The sequence below is a fragment of the Pongo abelii genome, chromosome 2 (genome assembly GCF_028885655.2).
Source record: "Pongo abelii isolate AG06213 chromosome 2, NHGRI_mPonAbe1-v2.0_pri, whole genome shotgun sequence".
Taxonomy (NCBI): domain Eukaryota; kingdom Metazoa; phylum Chordata; class Mammalia; order Primates; family Hominidae; genus Pongo; species Pongo abelii.
Genome location: NC_085928.1, coordinates 36,452,345 through 36,467,034, shown reverse-complemented (window position 1 = coordinate 36,467,034; position 14,690 = coordinate 36,452,345). Strand labels below are relative to the sequence as shown.

The 14,690-nt window shown below is 39.0% G+C and overlaps 1 protein-coding gene across 1 annotated transcript in view; it reads left to right on the top strand.

Annotated features, from left to right (window-relative positions):
* NFKBIZ (NFKB inhibitor zeta) overlaps positions 1-14,690 on the top strand; it is a 33,473-nt gene that overhangs the window by 879 nt on the left and 17,904 nt on the right. The window contains exon 2 of the mRNA XM_054551584.2: positions 1,253-1,328. The gene's annotated coding sequence lies outside the window, so the exon portion shown is untranslated. The remainder of the gene's footprint in view (positions 1-1,252; positions 1,329-14,690) is intronic.

The window sequence follows — 14,690 nt, the reverse complement described above, 5'->3', positions numbered from 1 at the left end:
GTTTTTGTAGTTTAGTAATAGCAAGAATCATGTCTGTTTGCTTTAAAGGCCCAGGAAGGACTGAGATACTAATGGAGGAGATCGATAGAATGGGTGATGAAGTATCATAAATCTAATGTAACACTTTATCTTCTGTCAGTGACCTGGAACTATGATATCCCGAGGCAGAAGTCTCCCAGGAGATTTGATGTGTGGGTTTATAGGTGTACTTTCCCACCAAGCGTAGGCATGAAACTATATCTTTATGGGAAAATATATCAGAGTAAATTGAAATACATTATAGGATGCCCTCATTCATTCTTACAGCTGTAAAATTAAAATGTATGAATGGCCATTTTATGAATGAGGAAAACCTGAAACTTGATGATTTGGCGGGACCCCCAGATTCATGATAATCTGTATATGTTAAGGGATTTTGTTTGAATAAAAGCACATTTCTAAATAGAATGGATTAGAGATTCTCTTCATTGGGATTAGTGAATTTACTGTAGTGGCTGAAGGCGCTGTCCCAAAGAGGATGACAGTTATGTAAATTTTAAGCATTTGGTAATATATATTTCCTCTATTTAAATCTGACATCTAAAGAAATATCTGGCTGGGTGGAATATTTTTTTGCTTCTGTTAGATAGTAGGTTGTTTAGACGATAAAGGGAGATAAAAGTTTCCAAGTCTCATTCACCACCCCACATAATCCCTGATAGAGCAGGGCACCAGCCACACAGATCATCTAAACAGGCAGATAACCCTGCCTGTTTATTTATTTGGCCTCAGAATACAATGTATGGTCCACCACCCCTCTCCACCGTCTTTCTAACATCATCCTGCTGAGGCCAAAGACAAAGTCGGGCAGGGTACAGGCATGGAGCACTGCGGTGGCAGAGGAGTCAGTCTGAGAGGAGTTAGCACATGACATCAGTGCACAGTGCAGATGACGGAAACATTTGGCAGCATCCTCTCCAGTGTGGAGGTGATGACCGAGGTCAGCATAATCCAGCTGTTCAGATACAGACTTTTCCTCACTGAGGAAGAGGAGGCAAACCCTTCTCTTTCTTGTCTCGTAACAGACAAGACAAGAAAGCTCTCAGAGAGCAAAAGAAACCCTTTCAGAAGCTACAGAGCCATGGAAAGCATTACTGAGGGGAAAGATTTTCTAATTGTTCTGAGACCAACAATGAATTGCTCCTGAAGACACCATTTTCTTTTGGCTCATAGCTGACACTGATCTGGAGGCCTCTTGATTTTTTTCTCCCAGGTTAACAGGAAGATCTCGAGGGCCCTGGCTGAACTTCACCTTTTGGCTTTCTTGGCCTGATGCTGAACTCTCGAGGGTGAGAAGGGCTGATATTTCTAAACAAGTAGCATCCAGGTGTTACCTAGCCCCTGGCTGATGTCAAAAAGGGTGGTGGGATTTTTCAAAGATTTTTCTCTTAAATTAGCCATTTTTTTGAAGTTGCTGCAAAATTACTATGAATTTTACTTATAGGCATTTTACTGTGATTTCATGAGAAGTAAGATTTTGTGTGTGTGTGTGTGTGTGGTTTAGTAGTATTTTTTAAACCAATTTATTGAATTTCCGCTATTTTCCATAGCAGGAGGACATATGAATACATCTAAGAGGGGAATTCAGCTCTCTGCTTACTGACAGTTTCAGGGTTATGTAATCTTTAACAGGCTTGGAGAGCATCATGCCCCCTCACAGTTTTGGTGAAGAGGCTCCTTAAAACTAGCATATGTGGTTTCTGATTAAAGCACTTTCTGTTCCTTTAATTTGGGATTGTCTGTGAAGTAAAATACCTTCCTTTCAAACGTAGTGAATGAAAATATTTACTGCCGCTGATGGAGTTAGTGGATTGGGAATTAACACTTATTAAATACTTGTTTTGGGAGCTTACCAGCAAGATCTCATTTAGCCCTACAGCATTTTTTAGGTAGCTGTAATTAGCTTTATTTTATTTATTTATTTTTGTAACTTCAACTTTTATTTTAGATTCAGGGGGTGCATGTATAGGTTTGTTACCTGGGTGTATTGCGTGATGTTGAGGTTTGGGGTACAACTGATCCCATCACCCAGGGTACTGATCATAGTTATTTTTCAACCCTTGCTTGCCTCCCTCTCTCCCCCATCTAGCAGTCCTCAGTGTCTTTGTTGCCATCTTTATGTCCTTGAGTATCCAATGTTTAGCTCCCACTTATAAATGAGAACATGTGGTATTTGGTTTTCTGTTCCTGTGTTAATTCACTTGGGATAATGGCCTCCAGCTGCATCCATGTTGCTGCAAAGGACATGATTCTATTCTTTTTTATGGCTGTATAGATTTCCACAGTGTATACGTACCACATTTCCTTTATCTAGTCCACTGTTGATGGGCATCTAGGTTGATTCCATATCTTTGCTACTGTGAGTAAGTGCTGCAGTGAACATACAGGTACATGTGTCTTTTTGATAGAATGGGAAATATAACCACGACAAATGGTGAATTCTGTCATGGTTATATTAAACAATAATCACAATGCTACATTCTCTATATATGATACCAAATATCTGAATTAAACTTATCAAAATACTGTTAATTACCTAGATGTTATATCTATAAAATGCCAACCTCCAGATATTTGGAAACATTAAAAATGATTTTTTCACTGTTCAGATATTTAGCAACATGCAGGCACTTTTAATATTGGTAGAAGACTTTTGGATATGTTTTAGCATTGAGTAGTTTATGTGCATCCCCAGTCCTCTGATTGTTTCAGTCAAGTTTGCTAGACAGCCTAGTACTGTGAATCTGTAGAGGGTCTAATACTGTAAATCATGCATTCTTAGAGAGGGTGATATTATCTCCAAGAGGGCAAAAATTGGTTCTTCAGGGAAAAATCTCAGCTATTACAATAGTTTGTGGCCCCCAAAGGGGGCATAGTACATAATAGATATACAGTATATCTGTGGTATTAAACTTTCATGAGGGGATGATTAGGAAAAAGATGTCTAAAAAGACCCTGTAGTGGGTCTAATAAAGAAAGGTTGAGACATGCCGTTGTAAATGCTCTGCATGTACTTATTCAACTGAGGTCAAAAGATTTTTCTGTGGTTTGTTGTCTTTTTGTGTCTTGCTTTGTGTCTACATCTCATTTTTCATGGATTTTAAAAGTAATGGTTTCCAGAGGGGGAACAACGTTTTTAGTTTCTTTTCTTTTCTCTTTTCTCCTCCTCCTCCTTTTTCTCCTTCTCCTTCTTCTCCTCCTTCTCCTCCTCTTCTTTTTCCTCCCTCTCTCCTTTCTTTTTTTTTGATACAGAGTCTCCCTCTGTCACCCATGGTTGGAGTGCAGTAGCCCCTTCTTGGCTCACTGCAAACTCCGCCTTCCGAGTTCAAGTGATTCTTGTGCCTCAACCTCCTGAGTAGCTGGGACTACAGGCACATGCCACCACGCCCGACTAATTTTTGTATTTTTAGTAGAGATGGAGTTTCACAATGTTTGCCAGGCTAGTCTTGAACTCCTGACCTCAAGTGATCCATCTGCCTCAGCCTCCCAAAGTTTTGCTTCTTTTTTGAGACAGAGTTTTGCTCTGCCACCCAAGCTGGAGTGCAGTGGCATGATCATAGCTCACTGTGTCCTCTACCTTCTGGGCTCAAGTGATCCTCCTGCCTCAGCCTTATCAGTAGCTGGGACTACTACAGGTGCATGCCAACATGCCAAGCTTCTTTGTTCTTTTTTCTTTCTTTCTTTCTCCTTTTTTTTTTAATTGCAGAGATGGGGCCTTGCTATGTTACCCAGACTGGTCTCAAACTCCTGGCCTCAAGGGATCTTCCCACCTTGGACCCCAAAGTGCTGGGATACAGGTGTGAGCCACCATGCCTGGCTTTATATTTCTTTATTTCAGGAAAGTTTTATTCATTATATCCTTAAATGCTTTAAATATATATTTTTAAATTCTGATAAAAGATACATAAAAGTTTCCATCTTATCCATTTTTAAGTGTACAGTTCAGTGCCACTAAGTACTTTTCATATTACAACTTTTACCACCAGCCATTTCCAGAACGTTTTCATCTTCCCCAACTGAAACTTCATATCCATTAAACAATAATTCTACATTTCTCCCCCTCCCCAAGTCCCTGGCAACCACCCTCCTACTTTTTGTCTCTAAGAATTTGATGACTCTACATACCTTATGTAAGTGGAATCATCATACCTATCTTTTTATGACTGATTTATTTCATGTAGTGTAATATTTTCAAGGTTCATTCATGTTGTATAAATGTCAGAATTTCCTTCCTTTTTAAGGCCGAATACTATTCCAGCGTGTGTGTAGGTGTGCATACCACACTTTGTTTATCCATTCATCTGTCCATGGACACTTGGATTGTTTCTATCTTTTGGCTATCATGAATAATGCTGCTGTTAACATGGGTGTACAAGTATCTGTTTGAATCCTTGCTTTCTTTCCTTTTGGGGATATATCAAGTCATTCTATGTTTAATTGTTTCAGGAACTGCCATACTATTCTACACAGTGGATGCACCATGATGAATTTCTTTTTAATTCATTTTGTGCAGTATTTGGCACAGTGCAGTGAATAAGTGGGTACACAGTGGATATGTGACAGGAAATGACACGAAGTTCTGAGTAAATCTGCTCAGTGATTCGGCACCACTATTAAAACAATGTCTCCTATTTATTCACCGTTGCATGTCCACATACTGCAGTGCACACGCTTACGAAGATGTGCATGGTTGGGACTAACTCCTTTGAGAATCATTGAGGTAATGCACTTAGATTCCATGTGGGTCAGATCTTTTTGGAAATTTGGACCACTGGCAGTGGAGTTCCACATCTTAAACCTAGGGAGGCTTGCTGGAGGTTTAAAAGGGCCAGAGCTACAAAGGTGATCCATAGATGTGGGGTTTAGGTCTTGTGAATGAAGATGAACTGAGGACACTTTGAAGATAGGAATTGTGTGAGATCTGATTTTTACCCTTCTCCTCCCCTTCCACACCCATTCCCTCACCTCTGTAGCATAGCACAGGGTGACTTCATAAATTTTGGTTGAACAAATAAGCCAGGGTGGAAAAAAAATGAAAGGATGATTTATTTTTTAATCATAACAGCTGTGAAAAGTTGTTCTGAAGGCCATAAGAACTTTCTATGTTGTATCTTTGTTATGGGGAAAGGAGGTGCGTTTAATTTGAGGTGGAAGATAAGAGTTTGGAAACTGAAAGTGATCACTGGGCAAGGCTGCCAAATTTACCTTTGGCATTTCTAGTCTCTTGAGAGATGAGCTGTCTGAAAGATGGCAGAGGCTGATATATCATGGACCTTCCCAACCCTGCTCTTCCGTGGTAAGGTTTTGTATCTTGTAAACAGCCAATGAAAACAGTTCTGTGTGTTTACCTCTAGTATTGAACAGTATCCAGCATTTAGATAAGAAAGGGATTGTTAAACCCAACACTAATGTCAAAATCTAGGGCAGAGTGACAGATTGCAGCCAAATTGTAGTAGGCAGGAGGTGGACTGGGTGGTGATAATAATGTTAAAGGACGTGCTTTCTCCACCCCATACCTCACTTAGGTTTGTTGGCTCTCCAAACTTCATGGTTGTTCATTTTTGGGAGCCTCTCTTAAAATGCAAATAACCTTCAAGAAGGGTTACTGTTGATGCCTTGGTGTGAATTAATTTTTAGATTCTTTCTTGAAATTTTACTGGATAAGTAGGGCACAGAGACTGCCCCAATCAGAGTGCAGATAAGGGATGAGGTAGAGTGGCAGGAGCAGTGCAGGGAACCGAATGTGAAGGTTAAAATCAGACTTGGTACCTCCCCCACTCTCCTTCATCTGGCTTTCCTGTTTCTGTTCTTTGTGCCACCACTATCATCCTCAAGGCCTTGGAGTTACCTCTGACCCTCATCTCTCTTTTCCCTGCCCTGCCCTGCCTTTCCCTTCCCTCCTTCTTTCTCTCTCTCCTTCTCTTTCCTTCCTTCCTTCCTTCCTTTCCCTTTCCCTTTCCCTTTCCTTTCCTGTCTCGCTCTGTTACCCAGGCTGGAGTGCAGTGGCTCTATCTCGGCTCACTACAATCTCTGCCTCCGGGGTTCAACCAATTCTCCTGCCTCAGACTCTGGAGTAGCTGGGACTACAGGCACCCGCCACCACGCCCGGCTAATTTTTGTATTTTTAGAAGAGATGGGGTTTCACCATGTTGGCCAGGCTGGCCTCGAACTCCTGACCTCAGGTGATCCACCCGCCTCAGCCTCCCAAAGTGCTGGGATCACAGGCATGAGCCACCACACCCGGCCCCTCCCCTGTCTTTCTGTGTTCAGTCTCTTGCCTATAGATTAAATGTGTGAAATCTCTAAACAGTTCCCCTCTTTCCATGCCCAGGAGCACCACTTCAGTTCAGACCTCCATGACCTGTCACATTGACTGTTGCAGTCTTTCCTGATCACTTCCACACAGCTGCCACTGTGATCGTGTTTTTATCTTGTTCGAAACCCCTGAATGGCTCCCCATCACATCTGCTGTCCACTGCTGTCCACTGTTTGCAGGCAGCGTCAGGGCCCTGAAGGGTTCCAGACTTGACTCTGTGGTCCTCCTCTTCTCCTATGTTCTCTTCAAGTTGGGCCGATGGTCCAAAGAGGCCAAAATGCTTAACAATGAAGTATTAATTAGAACTTTGAAAAATGAATAATAATTATAACTACTATCATTGAGTGTATATTATGTGCCAGGAGTTGTGCTAGGCATCTCATGACACTGCCACATTTAACCTACATACTGGCTGAATGCAGTTAATATACCCATTTTATGGATGAGAAAACAGTCTTAGAGAAGTTAATTAAAGTTGGACGGTTATTAAGTGAATGGAGCTTGGATTTGAACCCAGGTTTGTTTGACTTCAGAACCCCATGCTTTTAATCAAGGGAAGAAGAATATTACAGGCAAGAATTCTAGCTTGGGTAAAAATTTGGGGGCAAGAATTAGTGTGCTATTTTAGAAGATATTCATAAGGACTGCATGTTGAAGAATAGAGATAGAAGTATGATGGGATAATGTTTTAATTTGCTACGGCTGCCTTAACACAATACCACAGGCTGGGTGGCTTAAACAACAGAAATCTGTTTCTCACTGTTCTGGGAGATTGGAAGTTCAAGATAAGGTGTTGGCAGGTTTGGTTTCTCCCGAGGCCTCTCTCCTGACTTGTACATGGCCGCCTTCTCACTACGTCTTCTCATGTGGCTTTTTCTGTGTGCATGGGCATCCCTGATGTCTCTACCCTCTTATAAGGATACCAGTCAGATTAGATGAGGACTCACCCCATAGCCCTTTTTAACTTACACTCTTTAAAGGCCCCATCTCCAAACATAGCCACATTCTGCGGTACTGGGAGTTAGGACTTCAACATGTGAATTTTGGGGGGACACCATTCAGTCCATAACAGGTAGGTTTGATGTAGTTTGATTTTAGAGGATGTGAAAACCAGGCACAGACATTTAGTTTTGATATGGAAGGTCATAAGGTCCAATTGTGGTTCAGCAGGGGAAAACATGAATATCATTGCTTCCTCAAGCAAACTTCTAGCTACTCTTAAACATAAAGATAGTTAGAATGAGTAGCATACTAAGGGGTGAACAGGGACCATTTTGGAGAGGGAACTATTAACACTTTTCTATAGTGGAATGGAAGAGTAGAAACAGTCAAATCTTTAATTCCTCTAGAGGTTTCTGGAAAAATGAAGATAATCTTTTGGTGAGGGTAGAGGGACAGAGTGGGGAATATGGCAAGTTTCATTTTAGACTTGAATATACTCTTGGCAACATGGAATTAGAACTCAGAGAAAAGGTCAGAGCCAGTAATAGGAATCAACCCTAGACAGGTCAGAATTGAACCTGTGGAAGTGGGTAAGATTGCTCAGACTTCAAAAAGGACAAGAGACAAGAATTCTCAGATCTGAAACTGCTTTGTTGTCACACTGGTTTGGAGGATAGTAGGGAGGCTCTCCGGGAACTCTCTAGGTAAAATAACACCTCTGGCTTTCTTCCTTGACCTTGCTTTGCTTTTCTTCATAGCACATCATGGCCACCTGGCATTATCTCATATAGCTTTTTGATTATTGTCTGTCTTTCCCAGTAGAATGTAAGCTCTGTAAGGGCATCGGTGGCCTTTCTGTTCAGTGCTGTATTCGTAGTATCTGGAAGCGTGTCTGGAACATTGTAGGTGCTCAATATTTACTGAGTGAATCCATGAATAGGTGAATTTCTATAATCAATATAATTTAATTTGATAATTAGATTTCTGGATATTTCCCTTTTATCTTTTCTTAAAGTAAAAATTTGTTCTTTAACAAATGTCTTTTAATAAATGAACGGACAGACACGTGTTTGAGAATCTCTAAATATCCAACCTAAAAACTTGGGTTTGTTTCTGTGTTTTCCCTTAACTTGTACTTTCCCCAAACCAAGATAACCTGGTCTCTTCTCTGCTACATCATTTCTTTATGAGAAAGTAGTTATGACTCTCTTTAAAAAGCCAGGCTTTTCAGCACTCTGGTTACTTTGATCAGATTATCTATTCGTATCTACTTTTATATTTTTTGTAACTTTCATAGGTTATTTGTGGAGTCCTTGGTTTCTGTGAGGTCTCTTTTCCCTTTGCTCACCATACCTGTATTTAAAGATTCCCATCTCATTGTACCGATGTGGGTGCCAGATCATATGAACATAAGAAATCTGTTTACACCATTCTCCATTCTTTTCTCTGGGAGTACTGCCAATTATGGGATGGTGTGATGAAGTCATAAAATACAACCTTAGGTAGGATAGGCATTTAAACCAAGTCCACTATCTTTCCTTTATCTAAGGGATCATAATCAAAGGTAAATGTGAATCTACTTGTATTTCATACAGGTGAAGACTCAGTAAATCTAGCTTTTCTTTTTCACTAGTCTGAGTGGTATACCTGGCACTAGAATTATTGTGTTAAGTCATTTAAAGCAGTGACTCTTCAGCAGATGGGGAATTCCTCCTTAAAGGACTATTAAAAAATCACTGAGGAAATGTTTTCAAGGGCCACACATCCCCTTTTTGAAAATCATAGTGGGTGATTGAGCCACAGCACTTAGCTTGAGCAATAGAGTGAGATCCTGTCTCCAAAAAAAAAAAAAAAAAAAAGAAAAATCATACAGGCCACAGAGCACCTTTCTGATTGGGCATGCCATACCTGTCAGGTGGAAAACACAGGGTTGAGAATCACAGATCAAAGAATCTGAGAGTTAAACTGAACAGAGAACATGTAAAACTAAAGGGTGTCTTTGTTGATTTCCATCCTCTCCTCTTTACTGCCGAATTAACTTTTGGTCCCCCAGACCCTTGTTTGCTAGAATTTTATGGAACTTTAACACTGTATGGAATGACGTAGGCTAATGGGAGAAGGACACTCTGCAGGGCAACAGGACAAGTCTATAAAATCCAGAATCAGATTAGGAGATGAAATTCTGAGCATGCTTGCTGGAAACAGAGAAAAAGAGAAGGACGTCGACAAGAGAACCTGTTTACTGAACCTATGGCCAGTTTAGTACATCTTTAGGAACTGTTCAGTATAATAGTTGTCTGACTTACAAATTCTGCAGTTATGATATTTTTATAATTATGCTCTTTTGTAATCAGTTTGATTGCATACGTGTGAAAGTGCTCTGGAAGAAAAATTCAATGTAGATGCAAGGTATGACTAACAGCTTTTGTCCAACCTGTAATCTATCATTTTCCACTCCCTGTAGCCATATGCACACAAATAAGAGGGAGATTTACTCAATGGTCGTAATAATTTATGGGAACACGAATGGAACTAACATTTATTAAGTGTCTAGGATGTGTCAAGTACTTGACATACATTGCACATTATCTCATGCCATGTTAGAAATTTGATTTAGATACGAGTATCTCAATTTATAGGCAAGTAAACTGAGGCTCAGAGATTAAGAGATTTGCCCAAGGTCACGTAGCTGGTAAATGCTACAGATAGGTATGCAGGCTTCAAAGCCATGACACTGCAGTGCCTCTAAGCACTTTTGCTTAAAGCAAGGGTTGGCAGACTTTTTCTGTAATGGGCCAAATAGTAAAAATTTTAGGTTTTGTGGGCCAAGAGACAAGATGGAGGATATTATGCAGGCACTTATATAAACATTTAAAATGTAATAATTTTAAAATGTAAAAACCATTTTCAGGTGACAGCTGTGCAATAGGTTGGATTTGGCCTGCAGGCCGTAGTTGCCAACTCCTGGCCTAAAGTATCCAGAAAATGTAAGCAAAAGCAATTTTGGGGAGGTAAAGTGATTGTTTGAATAAATAATTGTCATCAACTTTGTATTAAATTTGCATAGTCTTTTAGTAACTGAGAATTCAGATTTCCTCACTAATTCCAGTATTAAATTATCCCTTCATAAAATTCTTCCTGTTGATAGCTATGCATGTTTGATGTATTTTGTCTGTTAGTATGCATTGTGTTTGGCAAGATTTCATAACTGCATATTTTACCTCGCTCTTTGACCATTCTCCCAGCTGTTACATACATTAGAGAGAAAGTATGTATATAAAGTACATAGTATTCTGCATATGGCAGATATTAAATAGTGGTAGTTATGATAAACATTATCAGTGTTCCAAAGTATTATTATATTATGGATCCATAATTTATTATTTTGTTGATATTAATATATGTTACACATGATGTAAGCTGATTTCTCCTTCTCAGATCTTAAACATTTTTATAACTAGTCTTTCTGTCTGGCACACACTATTGTCCTTGTTTACAGAAATTCAATATAAATCCCTAGAGACTTATAAAAACAAACAAAAATTTCCTAAAATCCCCCAAAACAAAAAACCTCGTTTTAAATTCTGAATTAAAAGTTCCAGAATTAAAATTCTTCTTGAAAAAATGTGGCATATAAGGCATTCATGCCTTTAAATAAGACATAAAATTATATTCTTATCCCTCATTCAGTTTGACAAATATGTGTTACCTGTGTTAAAAAGGGAAGGGGGAAGATGATTTTGGATATGAAAGTTTTGCAAAACGTAAATTCTAATCAACATGTTTATGAAGCAACTATGTACTGAACATTTACAAGTACTGTACTCCATTTCTATATTAGTGAGCTCAATTTAAGTTCAATTTAACTCACCTTCTAAATTTAGCCTTTTCTTTGGGGGAAAAGAGGTTTAAGTCAAAATATAAAGGAAAAGTATAATGGTTAGAAGTTTCTTAGCTTTAGGCTTTGCAGATCCATGTAGGCCAAAGCCTCATACAAAGGAATGGTGAAGGGTCTTTCGGTCAAACATTTTCTTTACTTAATTTCTGTGGATCCTAAAATTCAACTATAAAATATTCAGTTCTTTGGGGTTAATTGCCTTCAAATTTTTTTTTCTCTTCAAAAAGTAAATATTACCAGGAAAAGTAACAAAGTTATCATTTATTTGTAGTACAATGTAAATTAGCTTATTAGTTTTCTTCCTGAAACTGAGATCCTTTCCCAGAGCATGTACATTTTTTACAGTAGAAGGGTACAGGGATGAGTAATTTTGAACTATGTATTACTGTCTAGAATCTGTGGATTTGTATAGGAAAGAGTGTCACAAAGAAGAATGGAGAGGAAAAAAGGAGGGAGAAAGGGGAGTTGGGATTAGAAGATACTTTTTGGTCCTTCACCATTCTGTTTTAAGGCAGTTCAGATTTTAGTGTCCTTTAAAGCAGGCAAGAGTTGACAGTTCCCACATTCAGTGTTTAGGAGGATGCTTTCATTCATATATGTGGAAATGAAACTTTTGGAGTTGTCAACAAGTCAGAGAAAGCAGAAGAAGCCATGGAACTTGTAATGCTCTCTGCCTTTTTGGACAAAGCTCACCTACCTCATTTTTATCTCTTGATGTCTATAGTGGATAAAGTTCATCATTATAAATAGAAACCAGACAACACCCTCATGAGCTAAGAACCATTTACAGGGTGAAAGTTAGGAAAGTGCACTTGTTTCATATGGATGTTTTGTGTGAGTTTTGATTACTACTCTTAGAGAGTGTGGTACACAGGTAGCCCTTCAGACTAACACCAAACATAACTCCATCATATATATGATTTTGTATGAACCATATGCATTTTATAGTATGTGGATATTTTCTGAAATCAAATGGAAGAACTTTTCATTTCTTTGGAAATGAAATGTTAAGGGGGAAGAAAAATTTGTTTTGTTTTCAGTTTAAACACTTGGATTTCTGCTGGGCTAGAAGGATGGGATGCTGCAAAGGTATTTCAGGGTACTGTAGCATTGCTGTGATTCAGGGTCTGTTTATAAGGCATCTGTTTATTGGGATGTTCAACTGTGTGACCTGACTTTGTGCAAGGTGCCTCTCTGGCCGCCCATCAGAGGATAGACCTTGTGTACCTGCTGGGAAGCAGTGGAGTTACTTTACATAGTGGATGACTCACTCACACATAGTGGATGCTCAGTAAATATTTATGAAGAGGACAAAGTGGTATATGGCATCTCCTTTGATGCTTTCATATAAAAGGAAGTTGCAGACAGATGACTCCGGGGACACTATTAATTTTGTCTTCACACAATCAGTCCATAATATGCAAAGTTGTACATACTATACATACAGTACTTAACGGGGTATCAAGTTTATTCTCTTAGCACTGAGCAGGATGTTCTTAGATGTGCAAACCTTTTGCTAATTCATCTTTATGATGATTAGGTTACTGGATGGAGAAATTTCCTCAATATGGTATACTGTGCTTTGATATCAGGTGCTAATAATTTGCTGCAAACAGGACCTAGAGAATTACTTTTAAAGACAACTTTTTGATCTTTCCAGATTAAAACATACAAAAGAATAGGTGACACCATCGTAAGGAAACAGCTTATAGAACTTACTAACTACAGCTGTCTGTGCCATAGCCTGGTTGGTCAGGTGGCCTATTGGGAAGTATATGAGTGCCAGTAGAACTGAGTTCATGTATCTCAGAAATAGTAATTGTTTCTATTATATGGATACCATATGGACCAGAATGTTCATACAGCCAGGTATAAGCTCCACAAAGACAGAGATTGGTGTTTGTCTGATGTACCGCTGTGCCCCAGTACTTAGAAAAGTACCTGACATTTATAAAGCACTACCATATTGAAGAACACCTAGAATTTGAAAATATGTGGTCTGATTTACTCATCTGCATTAGAAAAATCTGTTAGAATACCCTGAAGTTTAAATGTTTCTTGAGATGTTGAAGTATGTTTTACATTGCTATGGGGATAATAACAAATTATTATTTTTAAGAAAAGCATTCAACAAATCAACACATAAGACGATATCTGTTTTGAAAGCTCCTGAAAAATTTTATGTTCTTTGCAAAGAATTCTGGGCAAAAGGCAGCTGGGTTTTTATATTTACAAGATAGATGAAAATAGTTTTATAATCATCCAAGTGCAGAGAATGAGGAGATTCTAATTCAAGGGGCCAAAGTATTTGTTTTGATGTCTGTACGGTATTGACATAAAATAATTTTGGAAGCATTTCCACTTGTTTCAACCATCCAGTTAAATATGTACCAAGTAACTACCTACTAAGTTAACAGGTACTTGGCTATTGACAAGGGATACATGTCTTGGGAGCTTATAGTGGAATAGAGGAGACAGACTCATAAATGGTTAATTTTAGCACATCCTAAGAGCTATGATAGAAGTCTGTGTGGGGACTGAGAGGAAGGGCCCTTAGTCCAGAAGTGGGGTTGAGAGTTGGGGTCAGGGGAGGAAGGGAGGGTCAGGAAAGGCTCCAGAAGTGTTAGATATTAAGTGAGTCTTGAGTGAGTGTTGGGTATTAAGTGAGCATGAGATTTTGGTTGAGGAAGAGGAGAGAAGAACAGCAAGAGCTGTGGGAAACTATACTCAGTTTCGTGTTACTGAAGGTAATGAGGAAGATGAAGCTTGTGAGGGAGGCAGGACTTGGACATCTGTCATTCTAAGAAGATTGGACTCCATGCTAAAAGCAGTAGAGAGCCACTGAAGGATTTTTAAATAGTGTAGAGCAAGCTTGTCCAACCTGTGGCCCATGGGCTGCATGTGGCCCAGGACGGCTTTGAATGTGGCCCAACACAAATTGATAAACTCTCTTAAAACATTATGAGATTCTTTTGTGATTTTTTTTCTTTTTCTTTTCTTTTTTTTTTTTTTAGCTCATCAGCTGCCATTAGTGTTAGTGTATTTTATGTGTGGCCCAAGACAATTCTTCTTCCGCTGTGGCCCAGGGAAGCCAAAAGATTGAACAGCCCTGGTGTGGAGGAGTTCTTAGAAGAATTCCTGGCATTCCAGCATTCCATTGGCATGCTGATGGCAGTCTGGAGGATGGGTTTTAAGTGGGCAAGGCTGGATGGGTGATCATTTGCATCAGGTAAGAGATAAAGGCCTGTCTAGGATAGTGGAAATTAGAGATGGAGAAGAGAGGAGGGTTTCAGAACGAGGTGTTCAACAATTATGAGTCCAATCTGGAACTATTGAGTTGACTGATAGGACATTGCCTACATTCGATCCCTAAAAATTATTTAAATCTTTACTTACTAATTTATTTGTAAAAACTGTATTTTCTAAAAAAAAAAAAAAAAAAAAAAAAACTTCGTGAAAACAGTATTGTTTCACATCTTTGCAAATTTCTTAACA